Source organism: Arachis hypogaea, chromosome 17, assembly GCF_003086295.3.
Source record: "Arachis hypogaea cultivar Tifrunner chromosome 17, arahy.Tifrunner.gnm2.J5K5, whole genome shotgun sequence".
NCBI classification, from domain to species: domain Eukaryota; kingdom Viridiplantae; phylum Streptophyta; class Magnoliopsida; order Fabales; family Fabaceae; genus Arachis; species Arachis hypogaea.
In genome coordinates, this window is record NC_092052.1 from 34,070,831 (window position 1) to 34,090,356 (window position 19,526).

The following is a 19,526-nucleotide window of genomic DNA, read 5'->3' on the forward strand; positions in this document are numbered from 1 at the left end:
CTATCCAATCCAATAACCACTAATATTCCATATAACAATAACTCAAACACTATACAATCTACCAGCCTACCTATTAGGCCTCACCCAATTCCTATTGACCCAAACCCTCTTTCCACACTCCACGATACTTTTGTGCCTCCTTCAGCATCAAGAACGCATCCTTCTTCACCCGCAACCTTTAGTTCTTTTTCATCTTTATCCTCTCATCCTACCACTTCTGACACCATGCCTTAGATAACACCACATAGTACTACCCTCACTACACTACCTTCTCTTTTATCACCTTTGTCTTTTCACCTATTACCTACAATAGTATCCATACCCCTTCGCCGTAGTCACCAAGACTGACAACCACCCTCACATTTTTCTGATTACATCTGTGGCTCCTTTCTTATCTACGCAAAATCTTTATCCTCAATGTGCCGATATCCCTTATCCTATGTTATGTCTTTGTCACCTCTTTCTCATTCTCACAAAAATTTTACTCTATCATTGCATTCTAAAATTAAACCAAGGTCCTTTCAAGATGCTAATACATGTCCGCATTGGCGAAATGCCATGAAGGACGAACTTGGTGCTCTTGAGTTGAACAAAACTTGGTCTATTGTTGATTGTCCTACTGGGATCAACCCAATCGATTGTAAATGGGTATACTATGTTAAGCGTCGACCTGATGGTATTGTCGAAAGGTACAAAGCCCATGTTGTGGTAAAAGGATTTACACAAATTGAAAAGGTTGATTTTCTGAAAATGTTCTCTCCAGTAGTGAAGCCTACAACTATTAGATTAGTTCTGGCATTAGCATCTATGAAGAATTGGCCTCTCCGTCAGCTTGACGTCAATAATGCCTTTTTAGAGAATGTTTATACGGCCCTCCCTCTTAGTATTGCATCCAATCGCCCAAATCAGTACTGCAAATGATTGAAATCGTTATATGGTTTGCGTCAATCATATGTGGTATGAGAAGTTATCCAAACTCTTACCTTCTTATGGATACCAGCTGACTATCTCTGATTATAGCTTATTTATTAAAATTTGTGGTACTGACATATCTATTCTCTTGGTTTATGTTGATGATATTATTTTAATTGAAAATTCTTTATCTAAAATGACTACAATTAAATCTATTTTACATCAACATTTTAAAATAAAAAATTTGGGCACTTTAAAATATTTCTTAGGCATTAAGGTTGCTCAATCTGCCCAAGAAATTTCTTTATCTCAACGAAAATATTGTGTTGATCTATTAGAGAATTTTGGTTATTTCGGAGCCAAACCTACCTCTATTCCTATAGATAGTGCCACACAGTTACACCAAGATAATAGTCTCCTGCTTGATGATCTTTTTCTTTATAGATGCCTTGTTGGTCGCTTCATTTATCTTACCACCACACGGCAAGATATTATGTATGCTACACAATAATTAACTCAATTCGTGGCTTCTCCTACTCAAGCACATTTTCAGGCTGCCACTCGTGTATTACGCTATTTGAAAGCCACTCCAGGAAAGGGTCTTTTCTTTCCAAGATACTCCACCATTCAACTTTTGTGCTTTAGCGATTCAGACTGGGCAGGCTGCCCTGACACCCGTCACTCCTTGGTCGGTTATTGTTTCTTCTTAAGGAGGTCTTTGATTCTTAGAAGACTAAGAAACAGAATACTACTGTTCATTCATCTACAGAAGTTGAGTAGTGTGCTCTTGTCAACACAACTTGTGAGCTTTAAGGGTTAATTAACATGTTGCAATTCCTTCATCTTGCACCCGAGAAACCTCTAGTTCTTTACTATGACAATCAGAGTGCTCTTCACATTGCAGCCAATCCCGTTTTCATGAAAGGACAAAACATTTGAAAGTTGACTGTTTTTTGGTTCGACAAAAGGCTCAAGTTGGAGTGATAAAACTTCTCCCTATTTTTTCTTCAGGACAATTGGCTGACATCTTTACAAAGCCACTGTCCCCTCATCCCTTTCATCTCAACCTTTCTAAACTTGGTATTTTTGATATCTTTCATCCTCTAACTTGGAGGGGCATATTAAATTCATCTACTACTTCAGCTCAAAATAGAAGTAACAATGTTTCCAATTAGTCCACACAAGATGATCCAATCCAACAATAATATGAAGCTACTGTCTCACAGATTGTTATTCACTCTTCCAAAAACAAATTCAATTATGATGAATCACTATTTATTAGAGTTGTTAGTAAATGGATTTAGGTTGGTAGTGGTTAGATAATAATTATAATAGTGGTGTAGTATTTCTATATATAGCTAGCACCATATGCCTTTCTTCGATAGGAGTGTGCACAGGCTTTTCAAGACGACAGTGTGAGAGATTCCTGCCTGCCAACCAACTGCAGGAAAGAGAGGTATAATCTTAAAGGTTTACACACTTTGCATGAGCTCTCATATTGCATATCTTTTGTAAGTGAAATTTTTTTTTCAAATTCATGGGTGTGAGACACAGGGGCTACTAACCATATGTGTCACTCGTTGCATTTATTTTTCAAATTTTTGGGCATATTAGGCCCATCTTGGTCCAGTTACCAAATGGATCACATACAATAGCAAGTGTGAGTGGAAGAGTGGTATTCTCCAATACACTCTATCTTATTGATGTGCTTTATTTATCCAATTTCAATTTTAATTTACTCTCTGTATCTAAACTCACTAAAGGCTTGCCTTGCAAATGTATTTTCACCAATGAATTTTTTGAAATACAAAATCAGAGTTCCTTAAAGACAACTGGAATAGCTAGAGCCAAAAATGGATTATACATTATGAGCTCCATGATAAGTGGATATCTTATATGCTTTTTCATAGCATTTTCATAGTATTTTTGTTAGATTTTAGTAATTTTCATTAAGTTTAGTATATTTTATTGCAAAAATTCTTATTTTGATACTACTTTGAGTTTTTGTATTTTTTCTATGATTTTAGAAGATTTTTGGGCAAAATTGACAAATTTGGCAAAGCCTTGTTCAGAGACGAAGAAAGCATAGCAGATGCTATCAAATCCTGGCCTCCGTGCATTCCAACGGACATAATTTGAGCTATAGAGATCCAATTGATGCGTTATCAATGGCGTTGGAAAGCTAACTTCGAGAGCTTTCTAGCAATATATAATAGTCTATACTTCTTTTCCAGAATCATGCCCAAAAGTGGCGTTGAACGTCTACATCTGGCGTTCAACGCCAGCCAGGGACCAGAAGAAAGCACGTTCACCCCCCTAACTGGCGTTTAATGCCCATCCTCCAAGTTGAACGCCAGGCTTGGACGAGCACAAGACTAAAGTGGGCCCAAAGTGGATTTTAGCACTCCTTAGCTTTTCTAGTCTTATCTTTGTACTTTTTAATTTTAAATTAACATCTTTTACGGTTAGCATCTCCTATATATAGTGGATATCACTTAGGATCATGAAGAAACTTGTATCATACTTTCAAATCTAAATTTTCTTTGTAAACTATGAACAACTAAACCTCCTAGGTTAAGATTAGAAACTCTGCTGATTCCTATAGATTAATAATATTACTTTTTCTATTTCAATATATGCTTGATTCCTTTCTATGATGTAGTATCGTTCTTCATCCAAATGAGACTGTGTATGTCCCTTCTCTACATGAGTTCTTGTGATACCGGAAAAAGTTCACTTGAGCTAAAGCTTGAGAATACATCACCTGAACCAATAATTTATCTGGCCTAATTGAGGATATGTGACATATAATCCATTTAGTTATGGGTGATGAGGTTCTTGTGGAGCTAAGGCTAGAATCATTGAGCTTCATTCTCCGATCTGAAAGATCTGACTTTGTCTGTGGCGTTTTGAGTAGGATCAACAAAGGAGAGTGAATTGCGCGGGCTTCATCCTCGTTCATATTGAATGACCATTGACAACGGCGTTTGATATGAATTAGAGGAGATTAACTTGATGAGAGGACATGAGTTAATCACTTACAGCTTTGTCATAGAACGAATCATTCATTGTTGAAGTAGTTTGTGAGAAGTATTAATCCAGAAAGATAAAGCATCTCAAAGGCTTAACTATTTTATCATTATTGTTTCTACATCAATTCTTTACTGTTTTCTTTATTTTCTTATTTATGCGCACTCAACAACAACAACTACCTTTCTATTCACTTGACTAAGATCTGCAGGATAACCATTGCTTGTTCAATCCAACAATTCTCGTGGGATCGACCCTCACTTACCTGAAGTATTACTTGGACGACCCGGTATACTTGCCGATGAAGTTGTGCGAGTTCAATTTCGCGCACCACTCCACTTCAAATTTGTGTACATCATTATTAGAGCTAACACATTTTAAGCATTCAATACCCATGACACTTCCCAGAAATAAAGAGAATTCCAAGAGAAATTTCAGTTTTAGTTCAAATATTCAAACAGCCGATTTGCATTTACATCATCAAGAGCTTTCTCTTAGTGACTTGTGGCATTATAGGTTAGGACATATACCGCAATATAGATTTAACATAGTTAAACAAATTTATCCATATGTAAGTTTTTTAGTGCTGATTGTAATAGATCATGTGATCCTTATCATTTTGCAAAGCAAAGGAGATTGCCATTTCCTCTTAGTTAGTCCAACAGCAAAAATAGTTTTGATTTGATTCATGTAGACATTTGGAGACCGTTTTGTCTATACAAGGTTTTAAGTATTTTTTAATAATCGTGGATGATAAAAATATATTTGCGTGGGTTTATTTCATGAAATTAAAATCAGAGGCAAACACTACCTAAATCTTTTGTTACTGTTAGACAAAATATAATTTTTACGAGAAAATTATAAAAAGAAATAATTAGTTATATGGTGATGTCTCCATATATAATATTTATATCTATTTTAAAATTAATTTAGATCATTTGATAGTTGGTTATTTATTTAAATTTTGAAATTAACATCAAGCAACAAGTGCGGGAACAGTTACGAGTGCAATTCAAAATTTCCGCAAGTAGTGTACAAAGAGTAACTGTCAGCTGACATTAGGCTAGTCTATAAATAGAGCTTTAGAAAAACATTGTAATCAGTTCAGTTCTTCTTGGAAAACACTTAGAAACCCAAAAAACGCTCTCAGCCCCTTGGCATGACAGAGTAAAATTGGGAATCTTAAGTAATTCCTCTGAACTCAAACACTTGTACTTTGTTTTTTCCCAGTTTTTATTAATAAATTCCTCTACTTTTACGTCTTCTTCTCTTTTACGTTCATGTTTCTTCCTTCATCTTCTTTTTAATTTCCTGTTTGTTTCAATTTCTGCAGTTTACTTTGCCACCGGCACCTTGCATTTATATGTTTATTTGTTACTTTTATTCCTTTTTAATTTTATTTGATGTTACAATTGCGACATTGAGATACCCACATTTTTATTTTAAATATTAACAAAAATTTGAGTAAAACAAATTAGCACGCCCGGTGGGACATTGTCAATAGATTGGAATTGTCAAAAGGAAAACCAAGAGTTTTGAATTTGCATGTGGTTGCGCAGTGGTAAGTTCGTACGTCCAGAGCCAAAGAAATCAGCGTCAGTTGACATGTCAAATACTTCTGTAGCATCTTCTTCTACTTCTAATGATGAGATTAGAGGAAATGAATCCGGAAATTCTCCTGTGATTCCAAACACAGAGCCTACCTTGCTGCCAGTGAGGCATGATGGCGTTGGCCATGCCTATACAGGGTTAAATGCAACTCACATAAATACCGTGGGGTGGCCGCCATATGGCTTGCCACCGGGGTATGTCCCCCCCCCCATGGTGACACAAGGATTACCTGTGCCTCTCTACTCAACTTTTTAAAATCCTATTTATCAAAATTCATTGGCATGTCAAATGTACCTGTTTCTGGGGTGTCAGGTTCACACATATCACAACAAAATTTTTCACATGCTGTTAATGTAGGAAATAACAGTGCATCTAATTCTACTACATCTACTGTCACTAGGGTAGAAAATTCTAGACCTGTATTTTCTGACATGTCAAGAGCAATGCCTGTTAACCAACCTAGTCAAACTGTGGGATCTTTAGCAAATATTAGGCAACAGATGGATGAAAGTCACCATGATCTAGTAAACATATTAACTCATCAAATGGTGACAGTTTTAAATCCTCTTTTAGAAAACACAAACACTAGAATTGAACAATTAAATAGGCAAGTTAATAGAATTGCTACTGTGGTAAATTTAGAAGAAAATGATAACCAGGGTTTAAGATTTGATAATGTCAATCAAAATGGTGGAGCAATTCCTAATTATGATGTCCATATGCCTAGACATGGTCAAAATGCTGATGATATGTTAGAAAGACTTAGGCAAAACAACTTAGGGGGGCATTATAATCTAGCTAGAAATGTTGAACAAGTGTTAAACCATTTGGAATTTAATGTTGGTTGCTTAAATAGGCCGTATTTCGTGTCCACTTTTCCTGAATTTGTCCAACAAGCAGAGCTTCCAAGAGGTTGGAAAATTCCAAAATCCCTTACAAAATTTTCTGGAGAAGAAAATGAGTCTACAGTAGAGCATATTGCTCGATATACTGTTGAGATTGGGGAAGCAGCTTCTAATGAATATCTCAAGATGAGATATTTTCCTTCTTCTTTAACAAAAAATGCATTTACATGGTTCTCCAACTTGAGACCAAATTCTATTCATTCTTGGGCACAGTTAGAAAGAAATTTTCATGATCAATTTTTCCGAAGTGAATTAAAAGTTAGTCTTACAGATTTATTCTCTGTTAAACGTGCAGAGGGAGAATCCATTGATACCTATTTGGCACAGTTTAGAAATATGAGAAATAAATATTTTACTCCGATTCCAGAATCTGAAGTTGTCAAAATGGCTACTAATGAGTTAGAATTTGGAGTTAGGAAGAAACTTGTCAATCAACATACTTTAGATCTTTCCTAGTTAGCTGAAAGAGTAAGACAAATAGAAAAAATTAAAAAAGAAAAAGAAAATTTCAAAAAAGGTTCTAAAAAGGTTGCATATGTTGATTGTTTTTCCGATAGTAGTAATTCAGATGAGAAAGAGGTTTATATTGCTGAATTGCGAGGAGGTCCTCCTTATGTATGCAAATCCTTGAAGCCTGTTAAAGGAAAACAAAAAGTTTTTCCATATTCTAAAACTGAAAATAAGACTTATTCTTTTGATATTTCTAGAGCAGATCAAATATTTGAAGTTTTATTAAAGGATAAGTAGCTTATTTTACCAGAAGGAAAAAAGATGCCTTCAGCTGATGAAATAAAGAATAAAAAGTTTTGTAAGTTTCATCAGGTATTCTCACACACCACTAATAATTGCGTCTGTTTCAGGGACTTGATACAAAAAGCAATTGAGGAGGGAAGATTGAAGTTTGAGGATGAAACTACTATGAAGGTGAACACTGAACCATTTGCTGCTGACTCAAATTATGTTGAGCCATTCAATTTGTCAGTCAACATGGTAGAAGTTGATGCCACAAGGGTTAGTGCTAAAGATGAAAATAAAGGCTTGAGAGTCTTTGATCAAGATAAGAAGCCAGTTTATCCTCATCCGGGTGAGGATCTGTTAGATTTTTTGTTGAGAATTAAAGAATCTGACAGCACCATCGCCATGTGCCCAAAGTGCAATGCTATTTTTGACAAGGAAGCTGCAAAAGAGTTTGAAAAGTACAAAGTTGAAGAGAAAGAAAAGGCTGAGTTGAGAAAGAAGATTGCTTAAAAAGAAAATAAAACTAACGAACTAAAGCGGAAGATAGCCGAGGGAAAACAAAAGTTGGGCAGTCAGGCTCCTTTAAACAAGTGTGTCAACAATACTGGGATACAACCCGTCAACCAGAAGATGAAGACTGTAGTCATGATTGATGAAAAACCTGATGGATTTTCTCAAAAGACAAGAGTTCCTCCCACCAAAATTTCAAACAATAAATGGGTCCAAATTGTGAGAATGTGCAGAATCAACCTACTGCCTTTGCAAGAGAAAAAAACAAATGGGTGAAGCCTAGACCTTTTAAGCCCAGGTACTACGAGTCTCAGTTATGGAACATGAATCATGCACAAGACGGAGGTAGTATATATATTCCAAAAAATGTGCCTATTCCCTCAAAGCCAATTTATTCTTGTTATAATCCTAACATGCAGCAGGTTCCTAATTATTCTCCTTGGCCCAATTGTCAAAATGTTCTAAAGTATTCAGCTTTTACAACTTTTGAGCAAAAAGATAATATACCTGAGTATGTTCCTTTAGATCCATACAAGGGACACAGAAATACAAAGAAGAATCTTGCTGGAAAGAAGGTAATGGTTGAACACAAGGGAGAAAAAGATGAAGATTTAATTACTGATAATTTTGACACTGGTTTTGATGATAGCTTAGAAATAATATTTGGTGTTAAGCAACCTATAACTGTGGTGTCAATACTGCCTGAGGAGTATAGTCAAGTCCAGGAAGTAGAGTCATTAGAAGATGATTGTTATGATGTCTTTTCTGGAAGTGAATGCTTGTTACTAGATGACAATATGTGTGGTGGAGGATTGTTTGAGAAACCTACTGAAAATGACAAGGAGCATTTGCGTCCATTGCATATTAAGGCTCGTGTTGATGGGAGGATAGTTAATAAGATTTTAGTTGACGGGGAGCTGCTGTCAATCTCATGCCTGAAAGAATGATGGGGAGGCTTGGAAAGACTGAAAAAGATCTGATCAAAAGTAGCATTGGGGTAACAGATTTTAATGGAAGGACTTCTTCTGTTAGAGGTGTGGTTCTGCTGTCAATTGAGGTTGGTTCTGTCAATAGGCTAACTCTATTTGTGGTTGTCCCCTCTAAGGCTGGTTTTAATTTGCTTTTGGGACATGATTGGATTCATGGAATAGGTGCTATTCCATCCACTCTACATCAAAAGTTTATTTTCTAGAATGAAGATGGAGGAGTGGAAGAAGTTTCTGCTGATAATAGTACATGTTACTATGATGAGATGCATGTGGAGTTCAGGATGTATAATCCTGGAGTCAAGCCACTGACAGTTGACACCAAGGTATTTAATCCTGAAAGTATTGAGATGTACAAAATAGATATGAATGGTTTTATTTTTGTCCCTAAGGCCGGGGCAGATACGGCCTCAGGAGAAACTTAGATGATGAGTTCGACGAGCCAACTGGCTCGGCTGTCAACCTATATGGCAGACAGAGAAGGGTGCATTGACAGTGTACCTTATGATTGTATATATGATGATGGTCCTTTAGGTTTTGAAAAGAATAATACTGACATTGTAAAAAAGGTTGAGGTGCAGGATCCTTTGGAGGAAGTAGATATTGGTAACGGAGATTATCCTAGACCAACATATGTGAGCAAGATGCTGCCTGATGATTTCAAAAAAGAAATAGTGGAGATTTTGAAGGAATATTGCGACTGTTTTGCATGGGATTATGCAGAGATGCCAGGCTTGAGTCGTGAATTAGTAGAGCATCAATTGCCATTGAAAGCTAATGTTAAACCTGTCAAGCATCCACCAAGGAGATTTGCTCCTGAAGTCGTGCAAAAGATTAAAGAAGAAATTGAAAGACTTCTTAAGGCTAAGTTTATAAGAACAGCAAGGTATGTCAACTGGATTTCTATTATTGTTCCTGTCATGAAAAAGAATGGAAAATTAAGGGTCTGCATTGATTTTAGAGATTTAAATTCTGCAACACCAAAAGATGAATATCCAATGCCTATAGCTGATATGTTGATAGATTCTACTGTTGGTCATGAAATGTTAAGTTTTATGGATGGATATTCATGTTATAATCAAATATACATAGCTGAGGAAGATGTGTCAAAAACTGCATTTAGGTGTCCAGGTGCTTTAGGAACTTTTGAATGGGTTGTTATGCCATTTGGGCTCAAAAATACTGGTGCAACTTATCAAAGGGCGATGAATAAGATTTTTCATGATTTTATTGGAAATTTTATGGAAATTTATGTTGACGATGTGGTTGTTAAATCAAATGCTAAAAAAGAGCATCTAGAAAATTTTAAAAAAGCATTTGAAAGAATGAGAAAGCATAAATTGAAAATGAATCCCTTAAAATGTACTTTTGGTGTGAGTGTAGGGAATTTTCTTGGTTTCTTGGTGCAGAAAAAATGGATTGAAATTGACAAAAATAAGGCAAAGGCTATCTTAGAGGCTCCTCCTCCAGCTAACAAAAAGTAACTGCAAGCATTTTTAGGGAAGGTCAATTACCTCAGAAGGTTCATTTCCAATCTATCAGGAAAAACCAAGGTTTTTGCGCCTCTGATCAAGTTGAAAAAAGAGGAAGAGTTCCAATGAAAAACAGAGCATCAAGAAGCTTTTGACAACATCAAGCAGTATTTAGCTAATCCTCCTATTATGACACCTCCAAGGCACGGAGCACCTCTAAAACTTTACGTGTCAGCTTCTGAAGTAACAATTGGTGGAATTCTGGCTCAAGAAGATGAGAATGGCAACGAAAGAGTGATTTATTATCTCAGTCGTGTGCTAAATGATGTTGAGAGCCGTTATTCTCCAATTGAGAAACCTTGTTTAGCTTTATATTTTTCTTGTTTAAAACTTAAGTACTATTTAATTCCTAGGAATGTTTATGTAATTTCTAAGTTTGATGTTCTTAAATATATGTTGTCTTCTCCAATATTGCATGGCAGACTAGGAAAATGGATGTTGGCCTTAACGGAATTTTTTTACATTTTGTTCTTGCAAGAGCCGTTAAGGGTTAGGTTCTAGCTGATTTCCTGGTTGACCATCCTTGTATTGACATTGATGAGAGTATACTGGGTTTCATTAGTTTGGTGCCTTGGAAATTATATTTTGACGGTTCATGCCATAAGGGTGGTGTTGGTATAGGAATTTTAATTATTTCTCCAAGTGGCGAGCCAAGTAAATTCCTCTTTGAATTGAATTATTCATGTTCCAACAATGAGGCAGAGTATAAAGCGTTAATAATGGGATTGGAATTATTATTAGAAAGAGGAGTTAAAAATGTGGAAATTTACGGGGATTCACAACTTGTAGTCCGTCAAGTATCACTTGAATATAGGTGTATTAGTGAAAATTTAAGAAAGTATTTCAATGTGGCTACAGAGTTGTTGAGTAAATTTGATAATGTCATTGTAAGGCATGCTCCAAGGGAGTTAAATCAAGAAGCAAATGAATTAGCTCAAATTACTTCAAGATATAAGATCAAGCCCTCAACACTAGAAAAATTGGTAAGAATAAAGGACATATTTATGCCTTTGAGAGAAAGAGAAGTGTTGTCATTAGAAAAACTAGACCCAGAAGATTGGAGAGTACCAATTGTAGAATATTTAAAAAATCCAAGTCTTAGTGTCGATAGAAAACTTAAATATAGGGCTCAAAGTTATGTTCTAATAAGTAATATCTTGTTTAAGAAATCTGTTGATGGAAACCTCTTGACATGTTTGGGAGAAAAAAAAAGCGTATTTGGCTCTTGCCGAAGTGCACGAGGGAATTTGTGGCGCCTATCAGTCAGGAAAAAAAATGAAATGGGTGATAAATAGGAGAAGATTGTATTGGCCAGCCATTCAAAGAGATTGTATAAATTATGCTAGATCTTGTGAGAAATGCCAAAAACATGGGAGCCTTCAACATATTCCAGCGTCAGAATTGCATGTTATAATTAAACCACGGCCGTTTAGAGGTTGGGCTTTAGATCTGATCGGGCAGATTCACCCACCTTCTTCTAAAGGTCATAAGTTCATTTTAGTTGGTGTTGATTATTTTTCCAAATGGGTAGAGGCTATCCCTTTAAGGGAGGTGACTCACAATGAAATAATTGATTTCATTGAGGAGCATATTGTGCATAGGTTTGGAATTTCTCAATCTATTACCACTGATCAAGGAATATTGTTTATCGGGAAAAAGGTTATGGAATATGCCAAGTCTAGGGATATAAAAATGCTTTCTTCTACGCCGTATTATGCCCAAGCCAATGGACAAGTAGAGGCAGCGAATAAAATTTTGATTGCATTAATTAAAAAATACATTGGAAGGCAGCCAAGAAATTGGCACCAAACTCTTAGTCAAGTTCTTTGGGCTTACCAAAATTCTCCAAGAGGTTCTACTGGAACCACCCCGTATAAGTTAGTTTACGGTCATGATGCAGTGTTGCCAATTGATATTAATCTGCAAAGTATAAGGGAGACTAGACAAGATGAGATACCAGTAGTAGATTATTGGAATTCTTTGCATGATGAGCTCAATGAACTAGATGATGAAAGGTTGAGAGCTTTAGAGCGGGTGATTCGACAAAAAAATATTATGTCAAAATCATACAACCGCCGTGTTAAAGCAAAGACATTTGCAGTTGGAGATTTAGTGTGAAAAACAATTTTGCCTATAGAAAAAAAGTCAAAAACTTATGGTAAGTGGTCTCCAACTTGGAAAGGACCTTATGTAGTTGACAAGGTTTATTCTGTAAATGCCTATAAGATTATTGAAATCGGATCAGGAAGAAGAATTCCTTCAATAAATGACAAATATTTAAAAGTATATAGGACAGACATACATGAGATAAACATTCCACATGTTTAAGGACATGAAAATATCTAGTTGAAGTGTCAAAGGAAAAAATAAAGAGCTAATTAATATTTGCAATTCAGTTTGTAAAAGCTAACATGTCCTTGTGATTTCTTTGAATTGCAAGTTCTACTGACAGTGTAAAGCATTAAGATTATGAGACAAATATGTGTCCAAAGCATCAATTTAAAATAAAAGTCAATACAAAAAATTTATCATTTTGTGAGTGCAGTATAGTACATACCAACATATAGAACTAAAAATTTAGTAAATAAACATGTATGAAGCTAGAGGCATGTCAATAAATGCACATTTGATTTAATTTGACAGCACTTGAGGCGAATGCACACAAGATGGCATGCACCAGTGCAACCTGACATGGACAGATATAGAGGTCATCCCAGATGAAATACAAAAGAGGTCACTGTGATATTAATAATTGATTTAGTGTGAAGTAATGTAATAACTTCCCAAAAAAGTAGCAAGTGTTTAATCTCCAAAATAAGGATAGAGTGCATACAAAAGCAAGTAATAAACAAAATTCTAAAAGTTCCAAAAGTGAAGATTGCAGACACATATTAAAATCACAAAGGTTCATATAAGAAATGCAAGACTAAGTTTCAAAGATCTCCTTCAAGCGAGTAACTTCAGCCTGGAGAGCAGTTTGGAAGTTCCTGGCTTCTTTGGCAGCTTCTTGTGAGGAGGGCATCTTCTCTTCAAGTGACTGTAAGGCTGCATTGCTACTGTCAAGCATGCTACTTGCTTTGGCAAATTGAGCCTCATTCTTTATCAAAGCAGCATCCAGCCTATTTTTTACTCCTCTCTTGACAGTCAGCTGTTGTTCTAAGTCTCGGATCTCCTCAGATAGCTCATGAGCCCGATCTTTAGCTTTTATAATATGGGCATCCAGGGTAGCTTTGGCAGTCTCAAAAGAGGAGGTATCTTGTTTCAACTTAGAAAGAGATTCAGTTAATTGTTGATATGATGAGATAGCTGCTTGATAATCCGGAAATTTGGCATAAAGGTCCTCATAAACTTTTTGCATGTGAGCCAACAAAGGATCAATAGTCTCAGGATGTGGTGTAGTTGAAAAAGTTTGCAGAATATCAGAAAGTTGAGCCTTAAACTGTGGATCGGTAGCAAGTGTCAAAACAGGTTTGGATAGAATGACACTGAGTTGTTGGCCCAATGGAAGCAGGATGGAATTGTCTCAATCTTGGTTGTGGGAGGTGTAGTATGGGGCTGCTCTGTTGAGAGGTGACTTTGAATGGTGGAACAAGATTCAACTATGGCCTTCCGTGTATCCATGCTACATGCATATGCTTCATTTAGGCTTTCTAAATCAGCCAATAAATCCTTCGCCACATTAGGGGTCTGATCAGGAATGGAAGTGATTAGGGGTGAGCACGGGTAGCGGGTACCCGATTACCCACCCGAACCCGAACTAAACCAATCAAATTGGGTCTGGAACCGACGGGTAATCGGGTCCAACCCGAACCAAACCAATGACATTTGCTGATGATTGGTTCGGGTATCGGTTTTGGGGGCGCGGAACCTGAACCAACCCGTATACCCGATCATATATATATATATATATATATATATATATATATATATATATATATATATATATATATATATATGACTTTTTATGTGTTTTCTAACTCATAACCCTAATCCTATCTCACTAATGTTTAGATTTTAATGTGTTTTGGTTTTAGCTTCTTTCAAAGATTATTCACTAGACTTTTGTATTTAACTTCTAATATTTCTATTGCACTTTTATATTTTCATTAGACAGGATTATTTACTATTAATATGTTTGGATTTTGATGAGTTTAGTTTTTAATATATTTGGTATTTAATATGTTTGCATTATTTCTGTTAATGTTACATGTTTATTGTATTTCTTGAATTTTTAAGATAAAAATTTTTCAATTTGGCTTTTTTTTATGAGTTTCAAAGTCATCGGGTACCCGCTACCCGAACCGAACCAATCCGCTCTTAATCGGTTTGGTTTGGTTCGGGTACAAGCACAAAAAAACGCAAATCCGAACCAAACCAAACCAATTACTTTTTGATCGATTCGGTTCTAATTTTACCTTGAACCCGAACCAAACCGACCCGTGCTCACCCCTAGAAGTGATTGGAATTTGTTTTTCTGACCGCTCACTTGGGGGGATTTTAGAATTTTGAAGCTAGACAAAGAATGCAAAAGCAAGTGTTAACATAAAAAAAAATAAATAATAAAGAAGATACAAGGAAGAGATACTAATAATCAGGCTAAATGACATGTCATACCTTATTGGCATTGGCTTTAGGTGTAGGCTTATCAGATGTGACAGCCATCATATTTTCAGTACTAGGCACAATCAAAGAAATGGTAAGAGCCACAGTAACCTAAAACAAGAAGTAAAATGAGGACAAAGGTAATTAACGAGATTTAAAAAAAATCAGCATGAGCGATATCATCATCATGTAAGTTCTTCAAGATAATGCTATTTTAATATAGAGGATGTAAAAATATATAAAAATACCTGAGAAGCAAGTTGATCACTGGGGCTAAGAGCATCAACATCATCTCCCGAAGAGAACTTACTCACTGATTTATCACTTGACGAGGTGTTCTCGTTTTCCACTTCATTGTGCTGAGAGATTACCGACCCATCAAGATTGTCATCGGATATATTTGATGTGTCATTCTCATCATCACTATTTGAAAATATTGACACTTCAATTAGTTCAAGTCTTCTTTTTACCCGGCGGCTTGAATAATTAAAATTGAATTTCTTTTTTCCTACAAGCCTACTAGAAGACTTTCTCAAAGGAGGATTTGCAACAAGTGGGGTAGTTGTTTTCTCTGTAATAATAATAAGAATAATAAAATAATTAAAACAGGTGCCATTGTGATATTCTTAGAAGGCATTATGCATGAAGAAAATAACATTAATAGCAACAACACAGAGAGGACCATAATTTTTGAAATTAAAATGAGCAAATGATTTAGTTGTAATTATCCTTTTTGACGATTGGTGCTCTTCTCACTTGTTGCATTACAAGAACAGTGGTCATCCTTTGACAACAGGTACTGAAAGCAACTTTAATAGAAGAGTAATAGGTTTTCCACCAAGAGAAGAAGGAATATGTGGTCAACTGGCAAGATTTAAAAGGGAATAGGTGAAATTTATGTCTCCGCGAAGTATTATCCTTCTGAATGTGCAACAGATCTTCTAATGAAGTAGCTTTGACATGCAAAGATTGTGAATCTTGAAGATGGTAAGGAGACGGAATGGCTTGAGCTAACCCAAATTGTCTAGAAACGGCGTTTGGCATGTAAACCGTTGTTCTTAAGTCATCTTCACCTGGGAACCCAGCAAAAAGTAATTGGGGAGTCAAAAACTGCGACCAAATAGTGATACTTTCCTTCTGTGTAATCCTAGTTGGGGTAAGAGATTGCGTCAACCATTCTGGACCAGTTTGACAATTAGCAAAAGGAATCAGATTAATGTTGTGGTCTTTCTCTGGCAAGTAGTAGAAAGCACGGAAGAAGTGTTTCATCTTATCATGTGAGGCCATTAACTTGTCAGAAAAAATTAAGTTGAGCAGACGATGTCCTGCAATAAGAGAGTCTGTAGGACCTTTTTTGGTCAAACGTAGTTGTAGCTCAGATTCAAAAATAGCAGACAGCCACAATTGAAAAAACTAAACAGGACCGTCAACATTAGTGATCCTCTTCTTTTTTCTCATAAGGTCTGTGATCCAATCTAGAGTAAGATATAATCGAGCTAGGAACAATTTGGCTAAACACAGCCTCTTACCTTCGGCTAACATAATGGCCAATGGGAGATAAGTAATTTCAACTTGAATACTCCGGGCACAGAAAATAACGCCGCTCAACCAATAGAGAAGGAAGGCTATGTGCTCATTATTAGAAACAGGTTCTCCATCTTGACCTTTGTTATTAAGAATGAAGCTCTGATAGGTGGTGAAAGAGATATCAATGGCATACTCAACTCCTGTGGTTGACCGGGTAGTAGTTAAAATTTTCTCTCCCAAGGGAGGTAGGCCAGTTATTGCAGCTACATCCAGAAGAGTAGGAGTAATCATACCATATGGGGTGTGAAACGTATGAGAAGTCTCATCCCAGAAATACAATGCGCCTCCCATTAGTCATGAGTTAACAGTGTAGGAGTTTTTACTAAACTGAATTAGGTCATATATCCCAATCTCTTTCCACAAGGTCATCTTCTCAGTCTCAACCCTACCTAACCAAGCATGGTAACCTTCAATGTTGGTCTTTGGGGGATTTCTGAATAGCCTATTGTTGGAGTCGAAGTATCCAATGGGAATGGAGTCTTGAAAAATAACAGGTTTTCTTTGTGGGTGACCAGGAAAAATATTTTTTTATCTTGTTTGCTACTTTAAAAGAGATAATAGGGCCAACAAAAGCTGAATCTACACCGTCAACGGTTAAAGGGAGTAGCACCTGAGATTCCCATATCTTTGATTTTGAGGCTTCTGGTTCAGGAGCAAAATCCTTGCCATTTTTGACAATAGGCTTATCACAAATGGCTACTCTAGATGAAGAATGAGGACTTGTTGACAGATGGTGGCTTGAGGTTGCCATAACAATGCAGATTGAAAAAATTCAAGTATTGGGTGCTGAGGTTATCAATGATCAACAAACAAGCTGTAAAAAAAATTGAACTTATATGGGTTTAATTTGGTTTAAGCAGTAAGCAAGGATTTAACATAAAACAAGACTTAATACTGCTTGCTAACACTCATGAATATAGAAAAAAAAATCATAAATGAAACATGAAAAAATTCATTATCTACTAGATTGATCATTGCTGAAAGTAAGGAGAATGTGTATATAATCTAAGCAAATTCTTTTGCATTTGTGTAACGTTATTTCAGAGCATTAGTAGAGATCCTAAAATTGCATTCTTCATTAAAAATCCCAATAACAAAAAATGATGCAAAAGCTAAATTATTCATAATTAATATGGTCACAAGACAGCAATTGTTTCTACTTACATTGGAAAAGTCTAGTTAAATTAAAATAGATCATATTAATGAAGGGGCAAAAACAAGCTCACTTACTGTTAGAAAGAAGTTGGCAAATATGTACACAAAGAAGTCTGGTAAAGCATCTCCTTCAGCAAGACCTCAGGAATTAGAAGACCGTTGAACCAGGGAAAAGCAAACTAAAGAAATTAAAGTTTTTGATCTTCAATGCATCGGAAACAAGTTTTGGGACATCACATATTCAATTAGGGAACATCAGGTTATATTTGTAGATATAATAATATACTACCAAAAAAAATAAAAAATAAAAAATAATAATAATAAAAAAGAATGAACTTTCGACAGGTTTATGCCAAGAAAATGAATTATCCCTTTTATCCTGTTTTTGGGAGCAAAATGGACAAAAATATATTTTTGTTTGAAAATAGAAAAAAGATAGCAAAATAGTAGAATTGAAGAATAGGATTCAACATTCAAATCATAATTTGAATCAAAGAATATGAAAGAAAAAAAGGAAAATGCTCTTTAAAGTAAGATCCTGGTACTCATAGTCATGAATAATATAAGGGATATTTTTGCATGCCATTTTTGGGGTTAGAGTTCTTCTCAATCAGCAATGGAAAAAAGAAAGATAAAAATGAGGCTAGTAGTGAAACCTTACCTGAAATATTAGAAGAATTAGGAATAATCAAACCCTTGTGAACAGAAAAAGCCCACCATAGTAGATGAAATTTGGGAGAATGGGAGGCATAGAGTTGAAGAAGAAGTCTCCTGATGTTCAAACACTAACGTATTCTCTCTCTCACAAGTATCACAAGAAGATAGGAGTACTGAACTATTTTGCTTGTGCTTTTTAAATGATGTCTCAAAATTTCATTCTTATTAACATGTATATATATATATATATATATAATAAAAAATAAAAAAAAAGACATATACATATAAATAAATAAATAAAATAAATAAATAAATAAATAAATAAATAAACATTCGTTTGTATATACTTCTTTTATTATTATAAAAAAGAAAATTCTTTTCATTTTCAATCACTGTACGACTTCAAGTGAAAAATTTTGGGGGCATTATATTAGACAAAATATAATTTTTACGAGAAAATTATAAAAAGAAATAATTAGTTACATGGTGATGTCTTCATATATAATATTTATATCTATTTTAAAATTAATTTAGATCATTTGACAGTTGGTTATTTATTTAAATTTTGAAATTAACATCAAGCAACAAGTGCGGGAACAGTTACGAGTGCAATTCAAATTTTCCGCAAGTAGTGTATAAAGAGTAACTGTCAGCTGACATTAGGCTAGTATAAATAGAGTTTTAGGAAAACATTGTAATCAGTTCAGTTCTTCTTGGAAAACACTTAGGACCCCAAAAAACACTCTCAGCCCCTTAGCATCACAGAGTAAAATTGGGAATCTTAAGTAATTCCTTTGAACTCAAACACTTGTACTTTGTTTTTTCCCAGTTTTTATTAATAAGTGCAATTCAAATTTTCCGCAAGTAGTGTATAAAGAGTAACTGTCAGCTGACATTAGGCTAGTATAAATAGAGTTTTAGGAAAACATTGTAATCAGTTCAGTTCTTCTTGGAAAACACTTAGAACCCCAAAAAACGCTCTCAGCCCCTTGGCATCACAGAGTAAAATTGGGAATCTTAAGTAATTCCTTTGAACTCAAACACTTGTACTTTGTTTTTTCCCAGTTTTTATTAATAAATTCCTCTACTTTTACGTCTTCTTCTCTTTTACGTTCATGTTTCTTCTTTCATCTTCTTTTTAATTTCCTGTTTGTTTCAATTTCTGCAGTTTACTTTGCCACCGGCATCTTGCATTTATATGTTTATTTATTACTTTTATTCCTTTTAATTTTATTTGATGTTACAATTACGACATTGAGATACCCACATTTTTATTTTAAACATTAACAAAAATTTGAGTA